Consider the following 17,145-nt stretch of genomic DNA (forward strand, 5'->3'; position numbering starts at 1 on the left):
TAAACCGGACATCCTACACTCAAGTGTTTGGTATCATTGTAATCCCTGGCTCCAAACTTAAAAAATGTATATCTCCGATTTCATTTCCGGTATGCAAATTTTTTCGCTAATTTGCATAATATGCATTTCAAGCCAAACTGAACTAGTCCTAGGTTTTTCGCCCGATCGGAATCGTTCCAACGCAGGACAAATCTGTGGAGTGAGTAGGTAAATAATTATCGAACAGAATGTGTAATTTCGCTTCAGTGTCACTAAGGGGCGCCAAAATTCAATACCGGAAGTAGACTATCTCCAGGAAAATGGCTATAACTCGTGAACGGTTAGAGATATCTTAACGCGGTTTGGTACACATGTGTATCAGCTCACTCCGGGGTCACAGGAAAAAATACGCGGATTTTGGCCACTAGGTGGCGCTATAATAAGCTTGAGGGTCGAAAATGGCTATCACTACACAACCGTAAGCCCGATACACTTCATATTTGGTATGGTGTGTCTTTGTGCAATGTACCATGAGGGTCTAGAAGGACATTGGCGTATCTGCAAAAACATGGCCGTCATCGGCCAATGAAGTGTGAGGGCTGATTTGACAGGGTTAACGAAGGTCGATCGGAACGACACTCACTGTGCTTGTTCGTGTACTGCTCCAGAAGGTCTGTAAGAATTATGGTGTCATTTCGCCACTAGGGGGCTTAATACCGTATTTCGGTGCCTGTATCACGTGACGTTTGACATACATACATAAACATGACATCATATGATAGATCGGTTCATGACGAAAAACTTTGCCTCTTGAAGCGTTGCTGTCAATCAAACGGTTCGTTAGTTATTGGCGATAACGTTCAAACCTACTTTTGCGAACTAGTCCTAGGTTTTTCATCCGATCTGAACCTAACGAAAGCTGATTGATTCTGTGGAGTGGGAATATGAATAATTATCGAAAAAAAGTTGAAATTTGTATTCAAACACGCAAGGAGTGGCCAAAAACCGAACTGGGCGGAGCTTAAAACATTTAAACGGCCATAACTCGAGAGGCGTTTGAGATATCATCATGGGGCTTGAATCATATGTGTAGGCCATCGGTCTAAGGTCGTGATATAAAAAGCTCGCCGATTGGACACTAGATGGCGCTATAACGGGGAAAATAGCACTAAATACTGTGATTATGCAATGGTTGCAGCTTTCACGCCTATAACTTTATCTGTGGTCAAGAGATTTTCATGGGAGTTGCTTTTTTTAGCATCCTGAATTGTTTCCGAGTCCTACGATACCAAGCATGCCAGATTTCGCCTTACAGTTAGTTCTGCACAGGAAAAAAGTGCTTAAAAAACACGCGCGAATAACTCCGCGAGGGTTATTCCGATCGACTCGAAACGACCATAGGAAGAACATTGCATTACCTTCTGAACAAAAAAGTCTATTGGCGTTATGTTAAAATTTTCATCAGAAATGGCCGAAAATTACAAAAAACGAAAAATTACCCCAAAATTTGTCGTTTTTACACATAAATGGTTATACCTCCGCAACGAAATGTCATTTTTTCACCAGATTTGATACACTGATGTCTGAGCAGAGTCTGAGGCAATACCCAAAAAATAATATGCCTGCACCACTAGTTGGCCTCATAATTGAACAAAACCTTTGACATTGAGCGAGCCCAATGGTCTTACAACAGTTTTTTGACTAAACTGAAGTGTTTAGCCATGATACTAGTTAGATGTAACAAAGTCATGACCTGACGTTGCATGCACAATTTTGTCGTAGCGCCACCCTGCGCTTATTTGTTATTTTCACTTAGAAGTGAGTAGAGAGCGGAGAGATTTCACTGAATGAGAGCCGTTTTCTTGCTGATAACTAATGTATTTAAGGTTGTATCTTCACCAAACGTATGCGTAATGACATGGTACTCGGTAATTCTGATGGCAGTCAGGACCTGGGGGAACCTGCAGTTTCGGACGCATATTTTACACGCCTACAACTTTGGCTGCAGTCACCATATTTTCATGGGACTTTTTTCACAGGAGTCCTGAATTTTTGCAGAGTCCAACGATACCAAACATGCCCGGTTTTGCCTTGTGCTTAGTCCTGGGGTTATCATAACACAATTCATGAGGACATTAAATAAGTCAAGCATTATCTTTCCAGCTGTGTTTGCTGTTCACTGTAGGTCCTTGCGGTCTGCTGCGCTGCTGTGTTTGTTTCTTATGTACACGTGTGCAGTCTGTTTGCACCATTGCACCATACCACGACTCAATGGCCTTGTAGTTCAACTAAACACGGCCATTTCTGAATTGTATGTTACGTTATAAATCTGAAAAACTAATTCTCCTTAACAAATTATCCTCATAACGTCACATTAAGGACATTACATGTTTGTCTTATAGGTGCACCTGTGTGTAAGCATACATAGTCTGTATGATCCTTTTTTGACCATCTCTTTCATTTTCTGGAGCGAGGTGGTCTAACATTCATTGTGGCTGTGTACGGGTTTAACTGCTCAGCCTGGTAAGCGAAGTGTGAGGTTTTTGACGTTGCCTTAAAGCTCGAAACCCGGCAATTGCTGCTTGCAGCTATATTTATTATTATTTTTCCGCCATAAAACGCGTCGCCCAGCACAAACCGTAAGTCGTAGAAACTTGCCACTTGGTCAACTGGTTGTATATTAGCAGGCTACTCAGATACAGTGAACCAGCCAAATCGGCCCATAGGTGGCGCTATAGCAATGCCCGACGCGTTTGGGCTCATAACTCCTAAACCGGCCATCATACACTCAAGTGTTTGATATCATTGTAATCCCTGGCTCCAAACTTAAAAAATGTATATCTCCGTTTTCATTTCCGTCATGAAAAATTTTACTCTATTTTCGATTTTGTCGAAAAAAATAAAAACGAACTAGTCCTAGGTTTTTCGCCCGATCGGAATCATTCCAGTGCTAAAATGTTCCTTGGAGTTTGAATATCAATAATTATCAAAAAAAAGTTGAACTTTCGACTCACGGTCAACATGCCACGCCCACACGTCTGAATTGTGGGCAGGCACTAGAACATTATTGGCTATAACTGGGGACAGGAATGAAGTATCAACACGACACTTGGTACTTGTGATGAGAGTCATGGCCTGAGGTTTCATGCATCGTTTCGTCACAGCGCCACCTAGTGGTCATACGAATCGAATAATGCTTATAACTTAGGCTGAGATTAACGTATTTTCATGCGACGTTTTTCCTTGGAGTCCTGAATTGTTGCCGAGTCCAATGATACCAAGCATGCCAGGTTTTGCTTTACGGTTGGTTCTGCACAGGAAAATAGCGCTTAAAAAACATGCGCGAATAACTCCGCGAGGGTTCATCCGATCAACTCGAAACAACCATAGGAAGAATATTGTATTACCTTCTGAACAAAAAAGTCTGTTGGCATTATGTTAAAATTTCCATCAGAAATGGCCGAAAATTGCAAAAAACGAAAAATTTACTCCAAATTTTGTGTTTTTTACACATAAATGGTTATAACTCCGCAACGAAATGACATTTTTTTACCAGATTTGATACGCTGATGTCTGAGCAGAGTCTGAGGCAATACAAAAAAAATGGTATGCCTGCACCACTAGTTGGCCTCATAATTGAACAAAACCTTTGACGTTGAGCTAGCACAATGGTCATACAACAGTTTTTTTCACTAAACTTAAGTGTATAGCCATGATACTAGCTAGATGTAACACATTCATGACGTTGCATGCACAAGTTTTTCATAGCGCCACCTAGTGGTTATTTGTTATTTTGACTTAAAAATACTGCAACCTTATATCTAAAATCATGAGTCATCGTGGATTATGCCTTTCATGGCTTTGAGTATAATCATTGGTGGATTGCAATTCACTCCCAACCAATCAGAATACCCTAGCAACCATTTAGCAAGAGCTGTATCTTTGTATCAGAACATCGTAGAGATATGGGGTTCGGCTCGTTTGACTTTTTTACACTATTTTAACATTTTGTGACCCAAGTTTTGCCACTGTAAGCACCACAAACATTTCCTTCAGTGTTCTATTTGTCAATGCTTCGTGAGAAGAGAGGGAGACATTTCACTGAATGATAGCACCTTTTTTGCTGATGACTTTGAACAGGTGTGTGAGGTAGCTTATTTTTTATAATTTATTTTGTACAATTCAGCAAAACTAGACAGGCATGCCCTTAAAGGTCTTAAGGTCCCAAATCGCTTGAACCCGACTCAATGGCCTTGTAATTCAACTAAACACGGCCATTTCTGAATTGTATTTTACGGTATAAATCTGAAAAACTAATTCTCGTTAACAAATTATCAGAATGACTTAACATTAAGGATGTGACATGTTTGTCCTATAGGTGCACCTGTGTGTAAGCTACATAGTCTGTCTGAACCGTTTCTGACCATCTCTTAAGTTTTTCTGGATGCGATGTGGTGTATCAGCCTGGTCGACGACATCTGACATGTTGTATGTGCTTTAATGCTCGAAACCCGGTAAACGCTGCTTGCAGCTTTAATTATTAGGGGTTCAAGCACGAAGTGCTGAAACCCTATTGTAATTGCCAAGGTTTTTATTATTATTAGTTATTATTATTCTGCCGTAAAACGGAACGTGCAGACCAAACCGTAAGGCCTAGAGACTTGAAACTTGGCCAAATGGTAGGACCCAATTTGGGGAGAGGTTGATAGAGTATCAACCCGATTGGCCCATAGGTGGCGCTATAGCGATAACAAACGCGTTGATGGTCATAACTTCCACAAATCTTATCCAAATGTCAAGTGTCTTATATCCCTGGATTCCTTGCGTCAAGACGAACAAAACGTATATCTCCGATTTCATGTCCGTCATGAATTTTTTTTCGCTATTTTCGATTTTGTAAAAAAAAATAAAAACGAACTCGTCCTAGGTTTTTCGTCCGATCGGAACCGTTCCAGTGCCGTAATATTCCTTGGAGTGTGGATATCAAAAGTTATCAAAAAAAAGTTTAACTTTCGACTCGCCGTCGTCAAGCCACGCCCAAACGCCCCCAATGAGCGGAGCCTCTTGATCTTAAATGGCTATAACGTAGGAAGGGAAGGAGGTATCGACACCAAATTTGGTACACATATACAGGCGACTATTCTGAGGTCAGGTGCAAAAAATTGCGCCGCTTGACCACTAGTTGTCACTATAACACCACCTCAACTTTGAAAGGCTGTAACTACGGAAATATGGGACCGATCAACTTGACATTTGACAGGTGTGCTCCTGGTCTGGGGTACTATCTATGTTTAAAAGGAATTTTGCGTAACTCAAAAAACATGGCCGCCATCGGCCAATCAATAAAAAGCAGCTATTAGACAGGGTTAACGGAGGCCGATCGAAATGAAACGCGGTGGGCCTGTTTGTCTCTTGGCCATGAAGGTCTGTGCAGAGTAAGAAAAAATTCAGACTCCGGAGGGCGCTATCACGTTTTTTCAGTGTTTAAGTGATTGTGTATTATGCAGTGTTTCAGATATCAACAAGATCCCCATATCATTTAATAGAGGTACTTAAAATGAACAACTTTTCCTCAAGCAGCACTTGTCTCAGTCGAATCATTTGTTAGATATTCATCATTTTCTTTGAAACATACTTTTGCGAACTAGTCCTAGGTTTTTTGACCGATCTGAACCGATCCAGTCCTGGAATAGTCCTTAGACACTGATTATCAATAACTATCAAAAAAAAGTTTAACTTTGCACTCATTGTCGCAACACCACGGTCAAAAGTACGAAGAGGCGGTGCCACAAATACTACAATGGCTATCATTTATGATAGGAATGAGATATCAACACGAAACTTGGTACACATATGTATAGACCCAGGCCAAGGTCACATGCAAAAAATTGCAGAGATTGTCCACTAGGTGGCGCTATAACCTAAGAAAAAATAACGATAACTATAGCATATGTATACAACACATAAATATTTGTCTGACCTACTTTTTATTTTGCACATAACATCTGCTTTCAGATTCTTATAAGGGTCTTTTAGGATAATTACATATCTTAGAAAACATGACGACCAACAGCCAGCCAGCATTAACCATGTACGAGTCCAGCGTAATGGTGTGCCATTACAACTAAACTGATGGGCCTGTTTGTCTTATGTTCTCAAGTGTCTTTGATGATTTTTGGCTCATCATTCCGGAAATATTTGCATCTAGAACAACGGGAGTTACGTTAACTGTGCCCTAGATCAATGGTTCTCAAAATTATTCCTGGAGGCCCACTGCTCTGCACATATACGAAAGTCTTCTATTTTAAACAAATCTACTTTAATCATCAGTAGAGATTTGTATGAACTGAACTGATTGTGTCAGATGAGAGAAACATACAAAATGTGCCGAGCATTGGGTCTTGAGAAACCACTGCGGTTCACTGAGTTGAAAGTACTGCTCTAGATGTTTATGTTTATATGAAAAACAATTTTATGAATTTGCTGTACTATCTGGGCAAATATCAATATGAAACATAAAATAAAATTTTGCCGTTGTATTACTGGATTTGATGTGATGTCACATAGTGAGGTGGGCACCATTTGTAACCTGTATTCTTTATTTCATTTGTAGCTGCTGTTATGTTCCTTTTGTCCATGGGTTTGCATCTGCAAGAAAATTATTATAAGATTTAATGATTTGCAGTCATTTACCTCATTAAAACTAAAAGACTTGAGGTAATCAATTCAAGCATTTTGAAATGTGACATTTTCAAAATGGGCCAGACTAAGTATATCTAACTAATTAACTAGTAATGTGAAGCTTATGACAAAATATTAACAGTTTTATTAAGACCAGACAATATATGTCTTTCCAAGACTAGGGCTGGTTGAATAAACATACAGTAGCCATTAAGTAAAGACTGTGTTTTAAGGACTAGTCTGAAGAACTAGTAGTTAGTTAGGGCTAATCAGTCTTACTATTTGGATTTAAATATAATTTAAATAATTTGAATATCTTTTCACATGATACTTAAAGCAGTTATGTTCAATCATGAAGACAAAAATGTATGACTAACTTTGAATACTAGTCTTAGAGATTCATGTTACTGACCATTGGTTTAAGTGTAGTTACAGACTAAAATTAAGGCTTAAGTTTTAGTTATCTTACTTGAAAATAGCTTACACTGGCCTACCTTTAAATATATCTGGGCCATAGTTTTGTCTTAAGATGTACACCAGTAATGTTTTTCATAAGGTTTGTTTGTAAAAAGTACCTAAATGTTTTTACATAACTAATGGCTAGTCATGCATCAATTTAAACCTGTGGGAAGCAACCCTATGAAGTTATAAAGCTTCAAATGTTGTCTTAGAATTCTTCAAATCCTAAAGGCCACTTCACACTGGTCAGACAGACTCCAACAGACGCGTCTGTTGGAGTCTGTCTGACCAGTGTGAAACCCCTGTTGGAAGTTGTTGGATCAAAGTAAATGAGACTTTAGAATGTGGTTGTCTGTTGGTGTCTGTTGGTGTCTGTTGGAGTTGGTAGTTGTCTGACCAGTGTGAACTGGCCTTAAAGGTATGAAAAAGATTGCTGTAAATATGTGGATCCTTAAAGAACAATAATAGGCCAACATTAGAAATAATAACTAATAATCACACATAAAGAGAATAAATATTTGGTTATCAGTAGCTTTAGTATTCTAATCTATTTTCCATAACATAAACACGTCATGCTGTGTCTTATAAAGTTTTCAATAATTGTTTATAGAATTATTGCAATGAAATTGTAATGTTATGATACACTTGGTTATTTTAAATATAAATGTTTACTGAAAACTTACTCTAGCACAGCACGTGTGTGAACACAAGGCAAGGCAAGGCAAGGCAAGTTTATTTGTATAGCACATTTCATACACAGAGGTCATTCAAAGTGCTTTACATAGAAATGAGAAAACAATATATAAAAGAGAAAAAAGAAAATTTAAAAATAATAGATACACAATAAAATCACAATAAAAAAAGATACATGAGAATTTTGAATAACAATTAAAGAAAATGAATGTGATGTTAATAAAAACAGTTTAAAATGTTAAACAGAATAAAACAGGAGTAATAGTGGCTTGAGTTAAAGGTGCAGTCAGTGTAAAGCAGCACAGTGCTCATTCAGTAAATGCAGAGTTAAACAGATGTGTTTTTAATCTAGATTTAAAAGTTAGTATTCTAATCTATTTTCTATTTTCTATTTACAAATAAGTGCTTAATAGCAAATCTGACTGACATTTGCTTAATGACATCATATTTGTTATTAACTCCATTTGATATAAACAACACATCTGGATCAGTTATGTATGGACATAGCCAGTTGTTAAATATAAAAAATGTACAGCTTTAGTACTATTTTTAGGCCTACTATAATATGACAGAGGCTGTCATCTGAAAAACTTGTATGTTTGCACATCATATCTATGTCAAAGAATATATATGTTCTATAAGAACAATTACTTTTGTTTAAAAAAATAGTCTAAAAGATTTAAACAAGCAACCATTTAGTAAGACCTAGATCTCTATGAATTAAAATGACTGTTTCAGGAGAGAGAAACATACAAAATGTGCAGAGCATATTTGTGTATATGTTCCTTTTGTCCATAAAAATATATACGGTTTAATAACTTGCATACCTCACTTTATTTACCTAATGAAAACAGAAAGCCTTCATGGTACTCGATTAAAGGACATGAACATGAATCTGCTAAATGAAATGATATTTGTTATTGACACAATTTAATAACACCATCCACCATTCAGATAACGTATCTGGTTTTGTTTTATTAAATTGTTTCAGTTCTTACACTCAACAACAGTAAAGCCAGTGCAGTACAATTTTCTCTACACTGTATAATACAAATACAAAAACAACTTTGCAGAAGTATAGCTATCACACAGTCATTTTGAAAACAGCCCTGACGAACGGCCCCTAAAGCTTATGACAAAGCATACAAGTATTATTGAGATCTGGCAATATACTCAAATTCCTTATTGTGATTTTTAGGTGCAATTTTCCGTTATGTCCACTAGATGGCTGTAGAGGATCAATCACTGGCTGACATTTGCACTCACAGAAAACCCAGAAGATGATTACTCTTTAACTAAGTCTACTATTAATAGAACTCTGTACACATTTAAAGGTGCAGTGTGTAATTTTTAGAAGGATCTCTTGACGAAAATGCAAAATTATATACAAAACTATATTATCAGGGGTGTATAAAGACCTTTCATAATGAACCGGTATGTGTTTATTACCTTAGAACGAGACCTTTTTATCTACATACACTGAGGGTCCCCTTACATAGAAGTCACCATTTTGTGCCGCCATTTTTCTACAGAAGCCCTTAACCCTCTGGGGTCTAAGGGGTTTTTAGGGCCCTGGGGAAGTTTTGACATGCACTGACATTTGTGCTTTTTTCAGTTGCTTGAAAACATATTAATGGCAAAAGTCTCATAACACTGTGTTCATCACAAACTGGGCTACAATATCATATAATCAACATGTATGTACATGTTTGTATTTTTGAGAGAAAAATGTTTATGCGTGGTTTTTGAAAAAGCAAAATTTTTAAGTCACTGATATAACTCCACAAAACTCATTCTAAACATGTTTTCCCAAGACTTTCCAAACTGGATCTAGTAGTCTAGAGTTTATTCTTCAAAATGATGTGAAAATCATATGGCCTACTCAATCACATAAAGCAATGCATTGATTTACAATTTCTAAGACACTTTTGCTTGGGAAAGCTGTATGCGTGGAGGCGGGAAAGCTCCTGAATAATCAGTGATTGACAGCTGAGAGACAAAAGAGTTGAATAATGATCACTAATGAGCCTTGTGGGGATGTTCAACAGGAATGTAACCCTCAGTAAAACCATGATAAGGTTTACTTTTCAATACAATGTAAACACACACACACACACACACACACACTATATATATATATATATATATATATATATATATATATATATATATATATATATATATATATATATATATATATATATATTTATTTATATTTCTATTGAAATATTTTCTATTAATATCACAATTATAAGTTACCTTTTAAAAACCATAGTAGCCTAATCATGGTAAAGGTATTGTTTGGCTATCATAAAGTGAACACAGGGTTTGTGTTTGGTTGGCCAGCGAGAGGTTTACTTTTGTGCAGTAAAAAGCTCAAAAGAACAACTGCCTATCGTTGTCTGGACTCCTATTTGTGTTTTTGTAATCATTATAGTAGAAACACAACCAGGGACACGCGTGATAAACTTATCAATGTTTGTTTACAGCCGCCGCCATTACCTCACGTGTTGATCATGAAAGCAGTGAATGTGTGCACATGCGAGTGATCCTGTGTTTAATAAACTTGCTGTGCGGAGATATGCGCTTAGACGCAACTAAATAAGGATTGTACTGTTTGCAATCGCGTATTTTATAAGAATACCAAAAAGCGCGTCGAGTTTCCTGACTCGCGTGTTTGTGTATGTGCGTTCCCGTCGCCTCAGCTGTTTGACGGAAGACAAAGAAAACACTCGCGTCTGGAGAAACTGACACACATCCGCAAGTAATAAGGATTTATATGTCGGACATCGATCCCGTCACACTGACCAAGCACACACACTCGCGTCTGTCTGGAGATTTAGGCGCGAGTAAACAAGTATGTGATGTGTGCAATCGCATCTTTTATAATGATACCACAAAGCGCTTCAAATATGAGGCATTGTGTGTTTGTGTGTGTGTTTGGACGTCGATCGAGTCACACTCGCGTCTGGAGATAACTTTAGTTACAGTCACGAGTAAACAAGTAGATGTCATGTTTCCAGCACTCGGATTAAAACTTAACACAGCAGTGAATGGTGTGGAATGTCCATTGACTGTCAATATGCAGAGACGGAATGTCCATTGACTGTGGGGTTGCCTAATGAATATGGATGATCTCTGCTCTTTTCTTCAATGGAGCGGGGCGTGGCTCATTATAGATAATGAAGCAACAGAAGAAAGACGGTACATCTCTCTCTTCTAATACAGTTAACAACGAATTACAATATTTGTTTTCGATTTCACTTACATCTTCCAAAAGCAGACATTCCAAGCATTATGTAGACATTTATCTTTTGTTTATATGACAAATATTCGTTAAGTTAGAGTTAATTTTTCTGACGTGTTTCTGAAAGGACTTCACTGAGGGAGAGAGAACAAAACGCGCATCATGTTTATTTTCTTAATTTTGCGAAAAGCACAACATGCTGTTTTTATTGGGAGTGGACAGAAAAAAACTAGACAATTTAACGTTTTAAATGATGTATAAATCATATCTGTATGTCAAAAATCAGCAGAGTTATCTAAGTCTCTTTGGGGAGTGATCGAAAAATAAAGAGTTTGCGGCGCCCGCGCCGCAGCCGACCCCAGAGTGTTAACGGACAAATTTTTTTACTAAGTTGTTTCCGACGATGACATGTTTGTCTGGTGGCGGCTACTGTAGCTTCTCTATGTGTTTCAAAAGCGAGGGGTGAGCAGTGGACTAAGCCATTGGTTGCAATTCGTGACCTCACCACTAGGTGCCGCTAAAATGTACACTGCACCTTTAACTTCATGATTTTACTGTTATAATATTAAAATCACATTTAGTGAAAGACTACCACTTCAATTGTTCTGAGTTATCAGTTTTAACACTCATGTCATTTTATGATAGCTGTGAAACGTGAACATAATTTTGGAGGCACTTACACGACATTTGCAGTAAGAATTATATATTTTTTGTTTTTTATAAAAAAAAACTACATACCAAATGAGTGTATAACCATGTCAATATTAAGTCTTGTTCTTTAACAGTCTTGTTTCTAATTTCTCAGGTAAACGTGTGTGTGTACAATATACAATGCAGAATATCTATATGGCCATGTCCTTAAACGTCTTGTGATCTAAATGGCTTGAACCCCGATAATCGCTGCTAGCAGCTATATTTAGGGGTTCAACCCCGAAGGGCTGAAACCCTATTGTATTTGTACTGATTTTTATTAGGGTTTTGAGCACGAAGTGCTTAAAAACCTATTGTATTTGTCTGTTTTATTATTATTATTATTTATTATTTTTCCACCGTAAAACGCGTTGCCCAGGCCAAACCGTAAGTCGTAGAAACTTGCCACTTGGTCAACTGGTTGTATATTAGCAGGCTACTCAGATACAGTGAATCAGCCAAATCGGCCCATAGGTGGCGCTATAGCAATGCTCGACGTGTTGGGGCTCATAACTCCTAAACCGGACATCATACACTCAAGTGTTTGGTCTCATTGTAATCCCTGGCTCCAAACTTAAAAAATGTATATCTCCGATTTCATTTCCGGTATGCAAATTGTTCCGCTAATTTGCATAATATACATTTCAAGCCAAAATGAACTAGTCCTAGGTTTTTCGCCCGATCGGAACCGTTCCAATGCAGGAGAAATCTGTGGAGTGAGTAGGTAAATAATTATCGAACAGAATTTGAAATTACGCTTTAGGGTCACTAAGGGGCGCCAAAACTCCATACAGGAAGTAGCCTACCATCAATGAAATGGCTATAACTGGTGAACGGTTTGAGATATCTTAACGAGGTTTGGTACACATGTGTACTAGCTCAGTCCGGGGTCACAGTAAAAAAGATGCAGATTTTGGCCACTAGGTGGCGCTATAACAGGCTTGAGCTCAGGAATGGCTATTACTACACAACCGTTAGCCCGATACACTTAATATTTTGTATGGTGTGTCTTTGTGCAATGTACCATGAGGGTCTAGAAGGACATTGGTGTTTCTCCAAAAACATGGCCGTCATCAGCCAATGAATGTTGAGGACTGATTTGACAGGGTTAACGGAGGTCGATCGGAAAGAAATGCACTGTGCTTCTTCGTGTACTGCTCCTGAAGGCCTGTAAGATTTGTGGTGTAATTTGGCCACTAGGGGGCGTAATACCGTATTTCGGTGCCTGTATCACGTGACGTTTGACATACACACACAAACATGACATCATATGATAAATCGGCTCATGACGAAAAACTTTGCCTCTTGAAGCATTGCTGTCAATCAAACGGTTCGTTAGTTATTGACGATAACATTCAAATATACTTTTGCGAACTAGTCCTAGGTTTTTTGCCCGATCCGAACCTAACCAAGGCTGATTGATTCTGTGGAGTGTGAATATGAATAATTATCGAAAAAAAAGTTGAAATTTGTATTCAAACATGCAAGGAGTGGCCAAAAACCGAACTGGGCGGAGCTTAAAACATTTAAACGGCCATAACTCGAGAGGCGTTTGAGATATCATCATAGGGCTTGAATCATATGTGTAGGCCATCGGTCTAAGGTCGTGATATAAAAATCTCGCCGATCGGACACTAGATGGCGCTATAACGGGGAAAATGGCACTAAATACTGTGATTATGCAATGGTTCCAACTTTCACGCCTATAACTTTATCTGTGGTCAAGAGATTTTCATGGGAGTTGTTTTTTTTAGCATCCTGAATTGTTTCCGAGTCCTACGATACCAAGCATGCCAGGTTTCGCCTTACAGTTAGTTCTGCACAGGAAAATAGCGCTTAAAAAACACGCGTGAATAACTCCGCGAGGGTTATTCCGATCGACTCGAAACGACCATAGGAAGAACATTGCATTACCTTCTGAACAAAAAAGTCTATTGGCGTTATGTTAAAATTTTTATCAGAAATGGCCGAAAATTACAAAAAACGAAAAATTACCCCAAAATTTGTCGTTTTTACACATAAATGGTTATACCTCTGCAACGAAATGACATTTTTTCACCAGATTTGATACACTGATGTCTGAGCAGAGTCTGAGGCAATACCCAAAAAATAATATGCCTGCACCACTAGTTGGCCTCATAATTGAACAAAACCTTTGACATTGAGCGAGCCCAATGGTCTTACAACAGTTTTTTCACTAAACTGAAGTGTTTAGCCATGATACTAGCTAGATGTAACAAAGGTTTGACCTGACGTTGCATGCACAATTTTGTCGTAGCGCCACCCTGTGCTTATTTGTTATTTTCACTTAGAAGTGAGTAGAGAGCGGAGAGATTTCACTGAATGAGAGCCGTTTTCTTGCTGATAACTAATGTATTTAAGGTTGTATCTTCACCAAACGTATGCGTAATGACATTGTACTCGGTAATTCTGATGGCAGTCAGGACCTGAGGGAGCCTGCAGTTTCGGACGCATATTTTACATGCCTACAACTTTGGCTGCAGTCACCGTATTTTCATGGGACTTTTTTCACAGGAGTCCTGAATTGTTGCAGAGTCCAACGATACCAAACATGCCCGGTTTTGCCTTGTGCTTAGTCCTGGGGTCAAGGCCGCCTTAATGCACGGGCTTACCTGGGCTGAAGCCCAGGGGCCTCCCAAGTTCAAGGGCCTCCCAACTTTGCGTTCATGATGAGCTGAAAAGGTCATATTGTTTTGTAACTTGTCAGGTTTTCTGTCAATCACTCTAATTGCACGTTACATGGCTGCTGATTGGTCCGTTGTAACTTAACGTGAAATAAAATGTTAGACGTAACATATTTTTTATTCCGCGTGATGTAATTATGTGCGCGTTGTCAACTTGACATTCCTGCATGTTAGACTGAGTGTGACAGAGAAACGGGAAATAATCCACCAACAAATGAAAGAGTAATTTCTGAAATTTCATAATAAGCACTGAGGTGCAGGTCTCTCTCTCTTTCGCGCGCGCGCTCGCTTGTTTGCTCTCTCTGTGCTCGTGCAGCTGTCTGAGTCTCTGGCATGCAGAAGTCTCTCCAAACGTGCACAAGAAACTGTGCCGCTAAATTAAGAAAGGAGTTCCCGCACATAATGCTGTTAATTGTTATAAAGTTTAAGTTTACTCGCGTTTATATCAGTGACGCGTGCGCAGCTGGAGCGATGTTTGACGCGACGTTAGCTCACAGTACACACATCTGTTGGTTTAGAAAGACGAGAAAGAGACGCAACGGTAAAGGTGCAAGTCTAAGAAAGTAAAGAGCGACTAGACCATCTCAAATGATCATCCCCTGATAGCACCATTATAATCTCATTATCTTAAGATCTTATATACAGGTATGTTCCCTGTCTGTCTTGTGCATATTCATACTTGGTCGTTTTACATGCTTATGTATGTATAAATACTAAATACAATGCATACTATATCTTCAATAGCCTACAAAATAAATAACTGATTAAAAAACAAGATTCTGTCTAAAGACTTATCTTTTGTTATCATTAATGCATTTAACAAGATTCTGTCTATAAAGACTTATCTTTTGTTATCATTAATACATTTTCACTTTAAAACTAACTTTAACTTATTATATTTTTAAAACTGTGGTGAGCATTTAGTTGTGAGTGGCAATTTTCTGCAAATTTGTATTTTCCAAAAACTATATAAATATAAAGCTTATAAACATATATACTTTCACACATTTTGGTTTTATTATCACCACATGTTGCTGTGTGTGGTTGTTAAATAAAGTGTCTTGTGTTTATGCTCAAGTGGGCTCAGTGATATGTTAATAACAATATTATGGTGTTTTCTGGCTCAAAGAGGGAAAACTCACTGTTGTATGTCTCGAAAGAAACTAATGCATTTTGTGATGTACCTAGATATTACACTTAAAAAAAAAATTAGACTATAAATCGAGGGGAAGGGGGGCCTACAAAACCTCTTAGCCCCGGGGCCTCACATCAGGTTAAGGCGGCCCTGCCTGGGGTTATCATAACACAATTCAGGAGGACATTAAATAAGTCAAGCATTATCTTTCCAGCTGTGTTTAATGTTCACTGTAGGTCCTTGCGGTCTGCTGCGCTGCTGTGTTTGTTTCTTATGTACACTTGTGCAGTCTGTTTGCACCATTGCACCATACCACGACTCAATGGCCTTGTAGTTCAACTAAACACGGCCATTTCTGAATTGTATTTTACGGTATAAATCTGAAAAACTAATTCTCGTTAACAAATTATCAGAATGACTTAACATTAAGGATGTGACATGTTTGTCCTATAGGTGCACCTGTGTGTAAGCTACATAGTCTGTCTGAACCGTTTCTGACCATCTCTTACGTTTTTCTGGATGCGATGTGGTGTATCAGCCTGGTCGACGACATCTGACATGTTGTATGTGCTTTAATGCTCGAAACCCGGTAAACGCTGCTTGCAGCTTTAATATTATTAGGGTTTCGAGCACGAAGTGCTGAAAACCTATTGTATTTGTCTGTTTTATTATTATTATTATTATTATTATTATTATTATTATTATTATTTTTCCGCCATAAAACGCGTCGCCCAGCACAAACAGTAAGTCGTAGAAACTTGCCACTTGGTCAGCTGGTTGTATATTAGCAGGCTACTCAGATACAGTGAATCAGCCAAATCGGCCCATAGGTGGCGCTATAGCAATGCCCGACGCGTTGGGGCTCATAACTCCTAAACCGAACATCCTACAATCAAGTGTTTGGTATCATTGTAATCCCTGGCTCCAAACTTAAAAAATGTATATCTCCGATTTCATTTCCGATATGCAAATTTGTTCGCTATTTTGCATAATATGCATTTCAAGCCAAAATGAACTAGTCCTAGGTTTTTCGCCCGATCGGAATCGTTCCAACGCAGGAGAAATCTGTGGAGTGAGTAGGTAAATAATTATCGAACAGAATGTGTAATTTCGCTTCAGTGTCACTAAGGGGCGCCAAAATTCAATACCGGAAGTAGACTATCTCCAGGAAAATGGCTATAACTCGTGAACGGTTAGAGATATCTTAACGCGGTTTGGTAAACATGTGTATCAGCTCACTCCGGGGTCACAGGAAAAAGCACGCGGATTTTGGCCACTAGGTGGCGCTATAATAAGCTTGAGGTCGAAAATGGCTATCACTACACAACCGTAAGCCCGATACACTTCATATTTGGTATGGTGTGTCTTTGTGCAATGTACCATGAGGCTATAGAAGGACATTGGCGTATCTCCAAAAACATGGCCGTCATCGGCCAATGAAGTGTGAGGGCTGATTTGACAGGGTTAACGAAGGTCTATCGGAACGACACTCACTGTGCTTGTTCGTGTACTGCTCCAGAAGGTCTGTAAGAATTATGGTGTCATTTGGCCACTAG

Source organism: Paramisgurnus dabryanus, chromosome 1 (genome assembly GCF_030506205.2).
Source record: "Paramisgurnus dabryanus chromosome 1, PD_genome_1.1, whole genome shotgun sequence".
In the NCBI taxonomy this organism is placed as follows: Eukaryota; Metazoa; Chordata; class Actinopteri; order Cypriniformes; family Cobitidae; genus Paramisgurnus; species Paramisgurnus dabryanus.